This window comes from Anas platyrhynchos, chromosome 8, assembly GCF_047663525.1.
Source record: "Anas platyrhynchos isolate ZD024472 breed Pekin duck chromosome 8, IASCAAS_PekinDuck_T2T, whole genome shotgun sequence".
Taxonomy (NCBI): Eukaryota; Metazoa; Chordata; class Aves; order Anseriformes; family Anatidae; genus Anas; species Anas platyrhynchos.
Genome location: NC_092594.1, coordinates 39914084 through 39929207, shown reverse-complemented (window position 1 = coordinate 39929207; position 15124 = coordinate 39914084). Strand labels below are relative to the sequence as shown.

The 15124-nt window shown below is 48.0% G+C and overlaps 1 long non-coding RNA gene across 2 annotated transcripts; it reads right to left on the bottom strand.

Moving 5' to 3' along the window:
- Positions 1–2766: 2766 nt before the first annotated feature.
- Positions 2767–12924, bottom strand: LOC140003037 (uncharacterized). 2 transcript variants are annotated; one of them, XR_011810969.1, is made up of 6 exons: positions 12538–12924; positions 12211–12351; positions 11676–11736; positions 9926–10215; positions 9436–9529; positions 2767–5511 (listed from the first exon to the last, which is right to left on the bottom strand). It is a non-coding gene; the product is annotated as an uncharacterized lncRNA (long non-coding RNA). The 2 variants fall into 2 exon arrangements; XR_011810968.1 differs by lacking the exon at positions 2767–5511 and having other exon boundaries at positions 8681–9655.
- Positions 12925–15124: the final 2200 nt, after the last annotated feature.

The window sequence follows — 15124 nt, the reverse complement described above, 5'->3', positions numbered from 1 at the left end:
TCCCAGAACTACATTTCCCGGTATGCTCTGGGCGCTCAACATGGCCTCCCGGACGTCCGGAGTCCCAGAACTACATTTCCCGGCATGCTCTGGGCAATCAACGCGGCCTACCGGAAGCCTTGTGACGGAAAACTACACCTACCAGCATTCCCTGCACAGCCGGCACGGCCAATCAGAGGCCGAGTTGTCGAGAACTCCATTTAACAGCACTCCCTGGAACCCTAGCCCTTACCGCCCTTACACAAAGAAGCCGCAAGCCCTAACCCTAGAAATCCTCGAAACCCCTACAGACCTAACCGAAACTATCCACCACACTAAACCCCTGAAGACCTATGCCTAAAAGCCCTAACCCAAACACTTAAGACGCTCAAATCCCACACCCACAAAATTAAGATGCTCAAATCCCAAACCCAAAAAAATAGGACGCTCAAATCCCAAACCCCCTTCCGAAAAAGAAAATAAGAAAAATAAATCAAACAAAACAAAAACAACAAAAGGGGTAGACCTGGTGGCATCTGCCCTATAACCCTGCAAAAATCATGAGGGACATAGAACAACAAAGCAAACACACAAAGTAACATTGACATCCTATCCATAAAAGTGCTATAACAATTAATCACCTCCAAAGAGCTTCTTGCAATGAATGCACGTACTACTAGATTGGTTTCCTCTAAAATATCGTACAAGACTCTGACCCACGAAAAGAACCCTGCATGTAGCTAACAGAAGAATAAACAAAGCACCGACCCCAAAGAGCAGCCCACGCAGGAGGAGCTCTCTGATAGAATGCCTAGGGCTCGTATAACATTTGGCCCCGCCCAGCACCCAAACCCAATCACCTGGGAAAGAGGAGGGGGCAAAAAACAAGAAAGAGAGCAGGAGCAGCAGCTGTGTTCTTTTATTTATTTTTTTATTTATTTGTCACCTATCCCTAGTTTACAGCATGCGGAGTGCAGACAAAAGAACTGCGGTGTTTCTAGAAGCAAAATTTACCGTATTTTTGACTCAGCTTTGAACATAGAAAGGACAATACAACCAAGAAAGTAAATGAAATATTTTCAACGGGAATTAGCACGAACCTTTCATTTACATATGAAGAAAAATCTAGGAGCGTAGGAAATTACACATCAAAAAAAAAAAAAGACGTAATAAGCAACGCGCATGCGCGGCCCCCGGCCGCCTGCAGTACTTGTTTTCCACCAGCAGGGGGCGGCAGAGGGCGCCCGCGGGCGTCACCGCGCATGCGCGCCCCCGGCCGCCTGCAGTACACGTTTTCCACCAGCAGGGGGCGGCAGAGGTCGCATGCGGGGAAAGCACAAAAAAGCAAAAAGAGGAGCAGCAGCAGCTCTGGTTTATTTACTTATTTATAAGGCTTAGCTCAACAGCATGCAGAGTGCAGACAGGAGAACTGGGGTGTTTCTAGAAGCAAAAATCCCCTTTTGCTTTTGCTGCAGCTTTTAATGTTGAACGGATAACGTCACCAAGCAAGTAACTGAAACTTCTTCAACTGGAATTAGTTTAAACACGCTCACCGTCATCTGCAAACACAGAGAACCAGCATTCACTAGCCCTAACCCTAACCCCTAACCCTAACCCCAACCCTCACCCTAAACTCTAACCCTAGCCCCAGCCCTAGTCCCCGAGAACTGCATTTCCCGGTATGCTCTGGGCGCTCAACATGGCCTCCCGGAAGTCCGGAGTCCCAGAACTACATTTCCCGGCATGCTCTGGGCAATCAACGCGGCCTACCGGAAGCCTTGTGACGGAAAACTACACCTACCAGCATTCCCTGCACAGCCGGCACGGCCAATCAGAGGCCGAGTTGTCGAGAACTCCATTTAACAGCACTCCCTGGAACCCTAGCCCTTACCGCCCTTACACAAAAAAGCCGCAAGCCCTAACCCTAAAAATCCTCGAAACCCCTACAGACCTAACCCAAACTAAACCCCTGAAGACCTATGCCTAAAAGCCCTAACCCAAACACTTAAGACGCTCACGGCGCCCAAGCCCACAAAATTAAGACGCTCAAATCCCAAACCCAACCCAAAATATTAAGATGCTCAAAACCCTAACCCAGGAGAACCTAACCTGAAAAAAAAAATAATAATAAGATCTTAAAACCCTAACCGTAAATAACTGACCAAAAATAAAACCCTAAGAACCTAACCCTAAAAAAACTATCAACACTACAACCCAAAAAACTCCAAAACCCTGACACGCTAACCCTGAAACCCTTAAAACCCTAACCCTCAAATCCCTAAAATCCTAACCGTTAAAACTCCAACCCTAAAACTAAAAACCTTAAAATCCTAAACATAAACCCTGAGAACGCTTACCCTGAAACCCAACCCTAGGGCCCTATCCCTGAAGCCTTAAAACCGCGAATCAATCTTTGGGAAATAACATAGGCTCAGGAGAGGATCTCAGTACAGTAGCATTTGTATTTGAGATTACAATGGCGGGTGTCCCGCAAGCAGGAGGGCACCTACCGATTCCATACACAGTTTATATACTTTTTTTTTTCCCTCCCAAGGACCAGGACCCTCCCGTTTCCCCATTAACTGTGCAATCCAGGTTTATACTCTACCTGGTGCTTCACCGAAAACACACAGCTGCTGGCCTGTTACAAGTCACATTTCTTTTGAGGCTTTTACTCTTTGAGGTGGTAATGTTTCTTACACCGTGATTTCCACTTAATTGTTGTAAGGATTCTGGTTGTCTGCATTTTACAAGGTTGTCTGTTGTAATAAATGACTAAGTCCCAAATAGGATTACAATCAAAGTTTACAATTTATTAAATGAATAGAGGTAAGCAAACAGCACTGGGTGCGCCGGGAGTCTCTGCTCCACCGAGACGCACACAAGTCACAGCAGGCGGCTGGTTTTTATGCTCCTGGGCTAATACATATTCATTACTACTTCTAGAAAAGGCAGGGTTATTATAACTAGTTCCTGGAATCCCAACCCGCCCACTGGCGCATGTGTTATCAGTCTCTGGTGGTCCCTCTGCGGGTCTCTCGTACTGAAGGCTCATAGTCTTCCTCCCAGGCTTTTCCCTTGTCCTTCTCCTTTGTCCATCTTGGCTGGATGTCACAGACTTGCATAGTGCCCCATGCAATAGTCATAACAGTTAGCAGTTATTCTGAAACCCCTTTGTTCTCTTGTCCCCTATTAACCCGAATTGCTGGACCATTCCTCTGCAAGATGAGAAGAGGCAAAGAGAGCAGGAGGAACAGCAGCCCTGTTTTTGGTCTGGCTTAGTTCAACAGGGGGCAGCACAAGCAACCAGGCTGTTTCTCTTCAAAGACTTGCCTTAGCATTGGTGAAGGAAACTGACCGGGCCGACAACCCTCTTACCTTTTTGCACCACTCCACACCATGGGGACTTCATCTCTCCAAGGCTGCACGAGGGAAGGGCGGAAACAAGAAAAAAAGCACATCCTGAGGCACCTCATAACCACAGCCTACCTACTGCAATACTTGTGTCTCTCTTCCCAGCTGCTTCATCTCTGTGGCTCTCCATCTCCAAACCACATTCTTTTTAACTGCCATGCAGAGTGGCAGTCCTCCGGGCGCCATAGAGCAGCACCATATTTTTTTTTATTTTTATTAGTATTTTTTAATTTCAAAATAGCAGTCCGCTTCCCTCTGGAGATGGACAGTAGGTCCAGCCAGTCACCGAGTTGCCAACACAGAGCTTCACAGTTCCAGAAGGCGCTCTTTCCTTTCACCGATTCCTTATAAATGTTATCTACCACTGGCAAAAGCAATAAACAGACTGCAAACATGCACTGCCATCTTTGACAAACTTTATGTTTTCAATTTTATTATTTCAAAGAGAGCAGTCCACTTGCCTCTCCATCTGTGAAGTAGATCAAACCAGTCACTACGTTGCCGAACAAGAACTTGACGGTTCCAGAAAGCGCTGTTACCTTTGACCGGTTCCTCCTAATGTTTACCTACTGCTGGTTTATACATTTAGAGATTAAAATATAGCTCAAAAACAGAAGAGTATCCCACCATCCCAAAAAACAGTGAGCCAGAAACCTCTATTAAACATCCCTCTCCTAAGTGAATTCCAAGCACTTAAAAATTCTAGAAATCTATAAACTCCAGCCTGCCTAGAGAACCCTGCAACTGACTAAAGGAAAAACAAAGCACTTACCCCAAGGAGCAGCCCAGGCAGAAGGAGCTCTCTGATAGCATGCCTGGGGCTCATATAGCATTCAGCCCCGCCCAGCACCCAAACCCAATCACCTGGAAAAGGGGAGGGGCAAAGCACAAGGAAGTAGAAAGAAAGCAGGAGCAGCAGCAGCAGCAGTTTTTTATTATTTTCTTTCTTTGTTTGTTTGTTTTGTTTTTTTTTTTTTGTTTTTGTTTTTGTTTTTTTTAAGATCTGCTTTACTTGAAAAACATGCAGAGAGCAGACAGGTGACCTGTGGTGTTTCTAGAAGCAACAATCCCCATGCTTTTGCTGCAGCTTTTAACATTGAAAGGACGACACGACCAGGCCAGTAACTGGAACTTTTTCAAATGGAATTACGTCAAACAGGTTCATCATCACTTGCAAAAACAGAGAACCAGCATTCACTAGCACGCCAGCCCTGACACCCACCTCCTCCGCAACGCTGACTACTACTGATGCAACATGCTACGGTGCAATACCTCTCTGTTCCCAGCTCCTTTACCTCATCTGCTCACTACATTTACCTGAGAAGTGTGCCCGAACAGACTTATTCTGCAGAGATGAAGAAGGTGGCCCTGCTCACTCTCTTGGCACTACTGCACTTATGCACTCAAGGAACCATACCCCACGGTTTCCCAAAAACAACGTACCTGGCAACCCCTCATAAACGTACTTCTAATACGTAAATTCAAGGACATAAAGCCTAGAAGGCTTTATGGTCTAAAGACTCGACAGACAGAAAACACACAGGCAAAAGCTCCAGAAATATAACAAACTGTCCCTAAACTTGAAACAGACTACCCCTTACGTGCCCACTGCTGCCATTTTCAGACACATGCTCACACAGGGAGCTTCCATGATACATTTCAACTAAACCCTGCTCCATCACTTTAACAGCAAGGTTGTAACTTTGATAATATTTGACATACAGGCAAAGACTCACAGAAAGCCCCGTAATTCGGCAAAAATCAGAAGGGACCCAGAACCACAAAGCAAACACACAAAGTAACATCACCATACCATCCGTAAAACTGCCATAACAACTACTCACCTGAGGAAGAGCTGCGTGCAATACAGGCACCTACTACTAGATTGCTTTACAGTGACAGATCCTACCAGTTACCAACTCAAAAAGATATGCGTACCGGTTTCTACTGGAAAACGCATCAGTCCATAGACTCTGACCCACCTAAAGAACCCTGCAACTGACTGAAGGAAAAACAAAGCGCTTACCCCAAAAAGCAGCCCAGGCAGAATGAGCTCTGTCATGGAATACCTGCAACTCAGTTACCACTAGGTCCCACCTGGAACCTGAAGCCAATCACCTGGGAAAGTGCAAGGGGGAAAGCACAAAAAAAAAAAAAAAAAAAAAAATCAGAAAGGAGCAGTAGCTGTGGTTTCTTTATTCATTTATATGGCTTAGCTCAACAGCATGCAGAGTGCAGACAGGAGAGCTAGGGTGTTTCTAGAAACAAAAATCCCCATGCTTTTGCTGCAGCTTTGAATATTAAAAGGACAAACTGACCAAGAAAGTAACTGATTTTTTTTTCCATCTGGAATTAGCTCGATCTTTTATTTACATAAAAAGAAAAATCTAGGAGCAGAACTGTGGGTAGTTAGGGTCTGGTGGCCGGAAGATGTCGCAATGTACGGAAAGGTGGAGCCCCTCCCTTGACGGACAGCAGTGTGTGGTCTGTGATGTAAGCAAGCGGAAGTGACGCTATGGGCCTCGGGTATATAAGCCCATGTGACTCAACAATAAATGCCATTTGCCATCCACCACATTGGTGTCTGTGAGCCGATGGACCAAGCGGCCTGGGGTTGGTCGCCGTGCCGTTCCTGAACCAGGTCGCCACTGCCCCCTGAAGGCAACAAGTACTGCCGAAACCCAGGAAAACTCCTGGATTCGGGTGAACGGCAGCCGGAGCGGCGGGACCAGCCCGGCGGGGAGGTCGCTCCCGGACCAACAAGGAAGATGGAAACCCTTGTGAAGGTCGTATCAAAGTTGTGGAAGCTGTGGGGTGGCTCGGCTGAGGAAGCCAGGTGTGCCGGTGGGGAACCAGAGCCTGGGGAAATCTGGGAGAGACCACGGCCATGTGCGCCCCAGTACGGTGCTGAGCTAGAAGACGAAGAGTTGGGTGAAGAAGCCTCCGGCGGGAACGGGGATGAAATGTTAGGTTTTACTAACACGTGGAAATGCGAGAAAGAGAACGGTTGCGGGGACGACCAGGGAGGAGGTAGAAGCGTGAGAGAGGGGCAGAGAGCCGATCGGAACGGCCATCCGAGAAAACGCTCCTGTGGCGCAAACGCCTCGCTGAGATGGCGGCGGGGCGAGCCACGAGGCAGAGAGCGGCCCGCCCGCAGGGGTGGGGGGCGGGGCCGGAACTCGATGGGAGGGTACCGGAACTCGGAGGTGAGCAGTCAGTCAAGCTCTGACTCCGGATCACATACCGATTCAAATTCGGAGGAGGAAATGGGGACAGATAGCCAAAATATCCCCATCCGAAATAAAGCTGCACCGCGAGGCAGAGAAATTCCTCTCACAGATTGGAGGAAAATTAAGATTGCGTGCACCATCTTGGCTCTATCGGCCATGCTAGCGTTCCTGGTCTGGGTGACAGACGGGGGGCAGAGGGTTCACTCACCAACAAACCCTAAGGATGTACAAGCGATTGTTAAAGCCATTGTGGATAAAGGGCTTCATTCTGCAATGGTCTCCACCCTCATAGATGGTGTTTTCAGGGGAGACGACATGCTCCCGTTTGATATAACACAAACTTGTAGACTGATCTTTGACGGGGGTGGGATGATCATTTTTAAACGAGAATGGGGGGACAACTGTATGAGACAACTGGCCCAAGTAACTGGGACGGATCACACACTGCATGGCTCTAGCCTGCAGCGGCTAATGGGTACGGACCCAACAGTGATCACCCCCCAGGCGCAAGTCCAGGGCCTGAGGGCCCACGAAGGTATGGCAACTCGTGCAGCCAGAGAAGCTCCAAACAGCCGACGCCCCAACTTCAGAACAAAACTAATGAAAACTGAGTTTCTGTTCACAGGAACGGATCATCGGGCACCCCCGTAATCTGTATACCCCGGCGACATGAGAAGACAATAAGTCAGCAAGCGTCCTGTCTAAGCCTGAGAGTTCCACACTGGCAGAATCCAGACACCAGCGAAGCGGCCTCCGTGGGTGGGGGGCTACAATGCGTTTGTGTGATCTTATCTTTGGACCTTGTATACTAAATATGCTTGTGTTGTTTGTTAAAAGTTGGTTAGAGAAAGTTAACATTATGTTGGTAGAACACCAACAACTACTTTAAGAGTGCATTTACTCAGCGTTACCAGTTACCTCTTAGTTTTCTCCTGGTTATTGTGCCTTATGTTTTTTAGTTAAGTTATGATGTCTACGTCTTAAGATTGTTATATTTTAGCTAATTTGGTTGTGCATAGGGAGGGGGGAAATGTGGGTAGTTAGGGTCTGGCGGCCGGAAGATGTCACGATGTACGGAAAGGTGGAGCCCCTCCCTTGATGGACAGTAGCGTGTGGTCTGTGATGTAAGCAAGCGGAAGTGACGCTATGGGCCTCGGGTATATAAGCCCATGTGACTCGACAATAAATGCCATTTGCCATCCACCACATTGGTGTCTGTGAGCCGATGGACCGAGCGGCCTGGGGTTGGTCGCCGTGCCGTTCCTGAACCAGGTCGCCACTGCCCCCTGAAGGCAACACAGAACTGATTGCACACCAAAAAAAAAAAAAAAAAAATCCATTCCACTTGCAGGCAAAATCACTTACTTCAGTAAGCTACCTGTGGTGTAAATGCCTGAAGTAACTAGGAAAATAAAACTAACATTCATACTTTTAAGGAAAAGGTACAGCATTGAAGAGGCTTTCAGGGTAGGGCATAACTGCATTATCTGAGCATTCCCTAGGCTCCCAACCTTAGATGCTATCGCGCTGGGGAAACTTGGTGTGCTAGCTCTAAGGAACACCACGGAGCGTAGAGTGGAGTGGAGACACCACGGCTAGGCTCTGTAATCAGGTGGGGCCTCGATTGTTCTTGTGCACAAAGCTGCACTTTTTGCCACCCTAAGCCAAAGACCTGTCATGTTTTGACAAATGCTGTACCCTAGTGTACTTTTTGCTCATTATAATATCATTATAATACCAAAACACACCTCCATCCCAAAAGCTACCCGCCTCCAAGGTGCGACCACCCCTCACTGAGCATGCGCTCTGAATTTCTCGGAGCCTATTACTTTAAACGGAGACGGGAAAACTTTACACCAATCATAACTAAGATATGCTTGACTAGAGCCACTCAAGCTCCACCTAAAAGATAGAAAATAATATAAATTGGCCCAAGAGAGAGGGGATGTTAGGGAAGATACCATCGTCAGGGGAGATACCATCCCGAGGACATACAACATCCTTAGGACCTCCTGACTCCTGGGATCAGTCGACGGGCTGAGCCTCTCTTGCCCCCCCATTGGGACGCCTTTGGGTGAGATCTGAATATTTGCTTATAAATCTCTATAGAGTCTTTGATCCTTTTAACGCGTTTATTTCTAGGCTGCGCACCTGTAACACCTGTAACACCTATAACACCTGTGTATTTCATGCATACTAGCTTGCTTTTGCAGATAGTCACTATCACCGGCAATCCAAAAGAACCTGATTACCTGTTGCTGTAATAAACCATACTTGATTGCATTGTGATAGCTCTCATTAATGCAACTAGGGTGAGGGTGGTTATCCGTGATAGTTCAGTGTTCTGAATCTAACCAGACCCCCAGACGGTTAATGCATTGTTGGTGAATGTCTGAACGGACCCCCAGGTGGTTAATACGTTTTTGGTGAATGTCTGAGCGGACCCCCAGGCGGTTATTACGTTTTTGGTGAATGTCCGAACGGACCCCCAGTTTTGGTGAATGTCCGACTGGTTCAGTACTCTGAATCCAACCGGGCCCGTAACGGTTAATCAGCTACACCCCTTTAACGCGACACTACCTGAGAACCAAAAGGCTATGCTGATGGGTCAAAACACACTACAGGACACTGGGGCCAGGCCCTCCGCTGCACCCACTTAAAACCCATCCCTACACTCACCAAGGTGCAACCCCAACACAAAAAAACAAACAGACGCAGCATTTCAGCACCTGCTTTGTTCCGATTCTAAAGACTAACACCACAGCCCACATTGCCTGGGACACCTGATAAACAGAAGAGAAAGCAGCCATACCCTTTTCAAGCCATCCCTGCACGTGTCGCTCCTTGATCATCTGCAACCTCTTCTCCAATCCTCAACCACTTCTCTAGAGAGCCTGCCATGGCACCTGTAAAGCAAGATGGATACCCTTCGCACTCACCTCGTGCTACTTGGCAGTTCTGCTCCGATCCAGCTCACAACCAGCCCGCCCTTCTCGTGCTGCTCTTCAGAGTGCAGCTTGGCCCCACTCAGCCTGTGTGAGACAAATGTGAAACAAAAAGAAAAGCATAGGCTGAAGCAGCATCCAAAGCCACAGCACAGCTGGGACAGTTACTCTCGTCTGCTGCCTTACCTCCGTGCCCTGCCCTCCCCTCCCCTCGAGGCAGATGCTTCCATCTGCTCTCTTAGGCCAGCTACAACACCCCTGAAATATAAACAGGATTTTTACTGTACTTTGTGTAGTTCAGTAGGTGCAGTGACAACTGCACCCCTAAATTACCTTCTATATCTGTTCATCACTCACCTTGCCAAAAGCAGCTCTGGTCGTCAAGTCCCGTGTCGTACACTGTGTTTCAGCTTTAACAAATGAAAACAGGCACAAGAGAATCAATCATTCAGCTGCCAGCATTAGCACCCATCCCTCAACAACACAAAAGGGACCCCATTTACAATACTATCGTTTCAAAACAGCAGCCTCCTTGCCTCAGCACCTCAGAAGTAGATCAAGCCAGTCACCCAGTTGCCTCCCGAGTGCTGAACAGTTCCAGAAGGAGCTCTTTCCTGTGACAGGTTCCTCCAAAGGTTTACGCTCTACTGGGGACAGGAAAGAAATAAAAATAAAAAATTCAAAACCCCATATCTGTAAGCTTTCAAGATTCGACAGACCTCCTCAAGCACACCGTTCAAGTGCTATGCGAGCAGTTGCTCGCAAGCAGCTCAACTCTCCCCCCTCCAGTCTGCCAAACACCACAGAGATGACTGTGCCAGCTGCCCTTCAGTACGTGCCCAGAGGCAGACTGGATATCTTTACCAAAACAGTCCAGACAATGTATTAGTACACCCATGCACTGCCACGTTACCTGTCATCACTAACTGCCAGGCAGGACAGCTCCAGACCAAACACGTACACACACACAGGCACGCCACAAACACTACAAACAAAACACACAACACAAGGCACAAGAAAAAGTGACCCCCAAAAAGAAAGCCCTACAGCAACAGCACGTCAGAACAGGTGCTCTGCACCAGACCCCAGGAGAGACTCAAATGTCACAACATGCAACTGGAAGCAACTGCCAGAACTGGGATGACGGAGGCCTAAAAAGCCTGCCTTCAAGACAAGAGACCAGAAGGATGGGGACTGAAAACCCCCTAAGAAGACACTTAGGAAATCAATTCCCAAGCAAGAGCTCCTGATGCGGCCCAGATGACTTCTGCAAGAGTGAGGATGGAAACAGACGCGATCTCCAACCGAATATGATGCACAAGACCTGAAACAGATCTGCACCCATGCTTTTGCCGCACTTTTTTTTAACATTAAAAGGACAATACTTGCTGGGTCGTAACTAGAACATTCCTAACTGGAACTGGCTCAAACTTTTATTTACAATGAATGAAAGATCTAGGAGCAAAACAGACTATACACCAAAACAATCAATTCCATTCCACCCCCAGGAAAAAATCACATACTCTCATCCCCTCCTGTACCTCAGCCGCTTGCCTGCCCCACGTGGCACATGCTTCCATCTCTTCTCTTTACCCACTTATAGCGCCTCTAAAAGGCAAACTGGAATTTTACGCTATTGGATGTAGGAAAATAACTTCAGTGACAACCACACCCCCAAAATTAACAGCTACCTCTGCTCATCACGCACCAGAGTCACTGCAGAGGCAGCTGGTTGACACATCCTGCACTGCACACTGCATTTCAGCCTGAACAAAAGAAAAACACAGGCAGAAGATAAACATTCAGCTGCCAGCAGTAGCACCCATCCCTCAACAACATAAGCGACCCCAGCTTTACTTTTATCCTTTCAAAACAGCACTCCACTTGCCTCTGGACCTGCAAATTAGGTCCAAGCTTGAAAGGAGCGGCCAGCATCATCCACACCACCGGGGAACACAAAAGGACAAAAGAACCACTGTGCTTGCAAGCGCCCACCTGCCACGCTGCTCCTCTATCCCAGACAGACTCACCTCGGACCCTCTGAGGGAAACACCTGAGTGTCTTCCCTTCGCTTCAGGTAAGGGATGACCAGGCTGACAACACTCACCCTCCCTCACTGCTCCGCGACACGAGGATTTCCCTTTCCTGTCCACGACCGCACAAAGCACCTGCAAAAAAACAACAAAACAAAACAAAACAAAAGACAGAAAAGCACACTCTGAGGCACCTCACAGCCACAGCGTACCTGCTCCAAGACCTCTCTCTTCCCAGCTCTGGTACTTCAGCTGCTCACCAGCTCTAACTGAGATTCTTCGCCCACTGCACCACAGCAAACTCTGCCCAGGCCACACAACACACACTACACAAGCTACATTGCTTAAGACACACGAAAGCTGGAACGTTCCAGCCCAACAATTAGTCACGTCGCACAGGAAGGATGCCGCATACTCCTAGAAACCAAACCTTCCAGTCCTGAGCAGCTCCCCACCTCCTCATTCTAACCACACTCAGCAAACACACTGTTTGACCCTCAAAAAAAAAAAAAAAAGAACATGCACACACACAAAGAAAAACAACCGAGCTCCACAAATGCCAAAAAGACATGCACACACACAAGCCTCGGCAGGGGTAATCAAACTTACCCTTTGCAGATGAAAGAGGTGACTCTGATACAACTCTGCTCAGTCTCTTGGTAATGCTGCATCTACGCTGCCAAGCCATATGTAGCATTCAATCAAGCTGGTTTTAGTCCTCCGGAGAGTTACACAAGTGGGTTTATACATCTAGAGATTAAAATATAGCTCAAAAACAGAAGAGTATCCCACCATCCCAAAAAAACAGTGAGCCAGCAGCCCCTACTAAACATCCCGCTACTGAGTGAATTCCAAGCACTTAAAATCCAGAAATCCATAGGCTCCAGTCTGCCTAGAGAACCCTGCAACTGACTGAAGGAAAACCAAAGCACTTACCCCAAAGAGCAGCCCAAGCAGAAGGAGCTCTCTGCTAGCATGCCTGGGGCTCATATAGCATTCAGCCCCGCCCAGCACCCAAACCCAATCACCTGGGAAAGGGGAGGGGCAAAGCACAAGGAAGTAGGAAGAGAGCAAAAGAAGCAGCTGTGGTTTTTTTTTTTCCTTTTTTTTTAAGATCTGGTTTATCTCAAAAACATTCCGAGAGCAGACAAGAGACCTGTGGTGTTTCTAGAAGCAAAACTCCCCTTTTGCTTTTGCTGCAGCTTTTAATGTTGAACGGATAACGTCACCAAGCAAGTAACTGAAACTTCTTCAACTGGAATTAGTTTAAACACGCTCACCGTCATCTGCAAACACAGAGAACCAGCATTCACTAGCCCTAACCCTAACCCCTAACCCTAACCCCAACCCTCACCCTAAACTCTAACCCTAGCCCCAGCCCTCGTCCCCGAGAACTGCATTTCCCGGTATGCTCTGGGCACCCAACATGGCCTCCCGGAAGTCCGGAGTCCCAGAACTACATTTCCCGGTATGCTCTGGGCGCTCAACATGGCCTCCCGGAAGTTCGGAGTCCCAGAACTACATTTCCCGGTATGCTCTGGGCGCTCAACATGGCCTCCCGGACGTCCGGAGTCCCAGAACTACATTTCCCGGCATGCTCTGGGCAATCAACGCGGCCTACCGGAAGCCTTGTGACGGAAAACTACACCTACCAGCATTCCCTGCACAGCCGGCACGGCCAATCAGAGGCCGAGTTGTCGAGAACTCCATTTAACAGCACTCCCTGGAACCCTAGCCCTTACCGCCCTTACACAAAGAAGCCGCAAGCCCTAACCCTAGAAATCCTCGAAACCCCTACAGACCTAACCGAAACTATCCACCACACTAAACCCCTGAAGACCTATGCCTAAAAGCCCTAACCCAAACACTTAAGACGCTCAAATCCCACACCCACAAAATTAAGATGCTCAAATCCCAAACCCAAAAAAATAGGACGCTCAAATCCCAAACCCCCTTCCGAAAAAGAAAATAAGAAAAATAAATCAAACAAAACAAAAACAACAAAAGGGGTAGACCTGGTGGCATCTGCCCTATAACCCTGCAAAAATCATGAGGGACATAGAACAACAAAGCAAACACACAAAGTAACATTGACATCCTATCCATAAAAGTGCTATAACAATTAATCACCTCCAAAGAGCTTCTTGCAATGAATGCACGTACTACTAGATTGGTTTCCTCTAAAATATCGTACAAGACTCTGACCCACGAAAAGAACCCTGCATGTAGCTAACAGAAGAATAAACAAAGCACCGACCCCAAAGAGCAGCCCACGCAGGAGGAGCTCTCTGATAGAATGCCTAGGGCTCGTATAACATTTGGCCCCGCCCAGCACCCAAACCCAATCACCTGGGAAAGAGGAGGGGGCAAAAAACAAGAAAGAGAGCAGGAGCAGCAGCTGTGTTCTTTTATTTATTTTTTTATTTATTTGTCACCTATCCCTAGTTTACAGCATGCGGAGTGCAGACAAAAGAACTGCGGTGTTTCTAGAAGCAAAATTTACCGTATTTTTGACTCAGCTTTGAACATAGAAAGGACAATACAACCAAGAAAGTAAATGAAATATTTTCAACGGGAATTAGCACGAACCTTTCATTTACATATGAAGAAAAATCTAGGAGCGTAGGAAATTACACATCAAAAAAAAAAAAAGACGTAATAAGCAACGCGCATGCGCGGCCCCCGGCCGCCTGCAGTACTTGTTTTCCACCAGCAGGGGGCGGCAGAGGGCGCCCGCGGGCGTCACCGCGCATGCGCGCCCCCGGCCGCCTGCAGTACACGTTTTCCACCAGCAGGGGGCGGCAGAGGTCGCATGCGGGGAAAGCACAAAAAAGCAAAAAGAGGAGCAGCAGCAGCTCTGGTTTATTTACTTATTTATAAGGCTTAGCTCAACAGCATGCAGAGTGCAGACAGGAGAACTGGGGTGTTTCTAGAAGCAAAAATCCCCTTTTGCTTTTGCTGCAGCTTTTAATGTTGAACGGATAACGTCACCAAGCAAGTAACTGAAACTTCTTCAACTGGAATTAGTTTAAACACGCTCACCGTCATCTGCAAACACAGAGAACCAGCATTCACTAGCCCTAACCCTAACCCCTAACCCCAACCCCAACCCTCACCCTAAACTCTAACCCTAGCCCCAGCCCTAGTCCCCGAGAACTGCATTTCCCGGTATGCTCTGGGCGCTCAACATGGCCTCCCGGAAGTCCGGAGTCCCAGAACTACATTTCCCGGCATGCTCTGGGCAATCAACGCGGCCTACCGGAAGCCTTGTGACGGAAAACTACACCTACCAGCATTCCCTGCACAGCCGGCACGGCCAATCAGAGGCCGAGTTGTCGAGAACTCCATTTAACAGCACTCCCTGGAACCCTTGCCCTTACCGCCCTTACACAAAAAAGCCGCAAGCCCTAACCCTAAAAATCCTCGAAACCCCTACAGACCTAACCCAAACTAAACCCCTGAAGACCTATGCCTAAAAGCCCTAACCCAAACACTTAAGACGCTCACAGCGCCCAAGCCCACA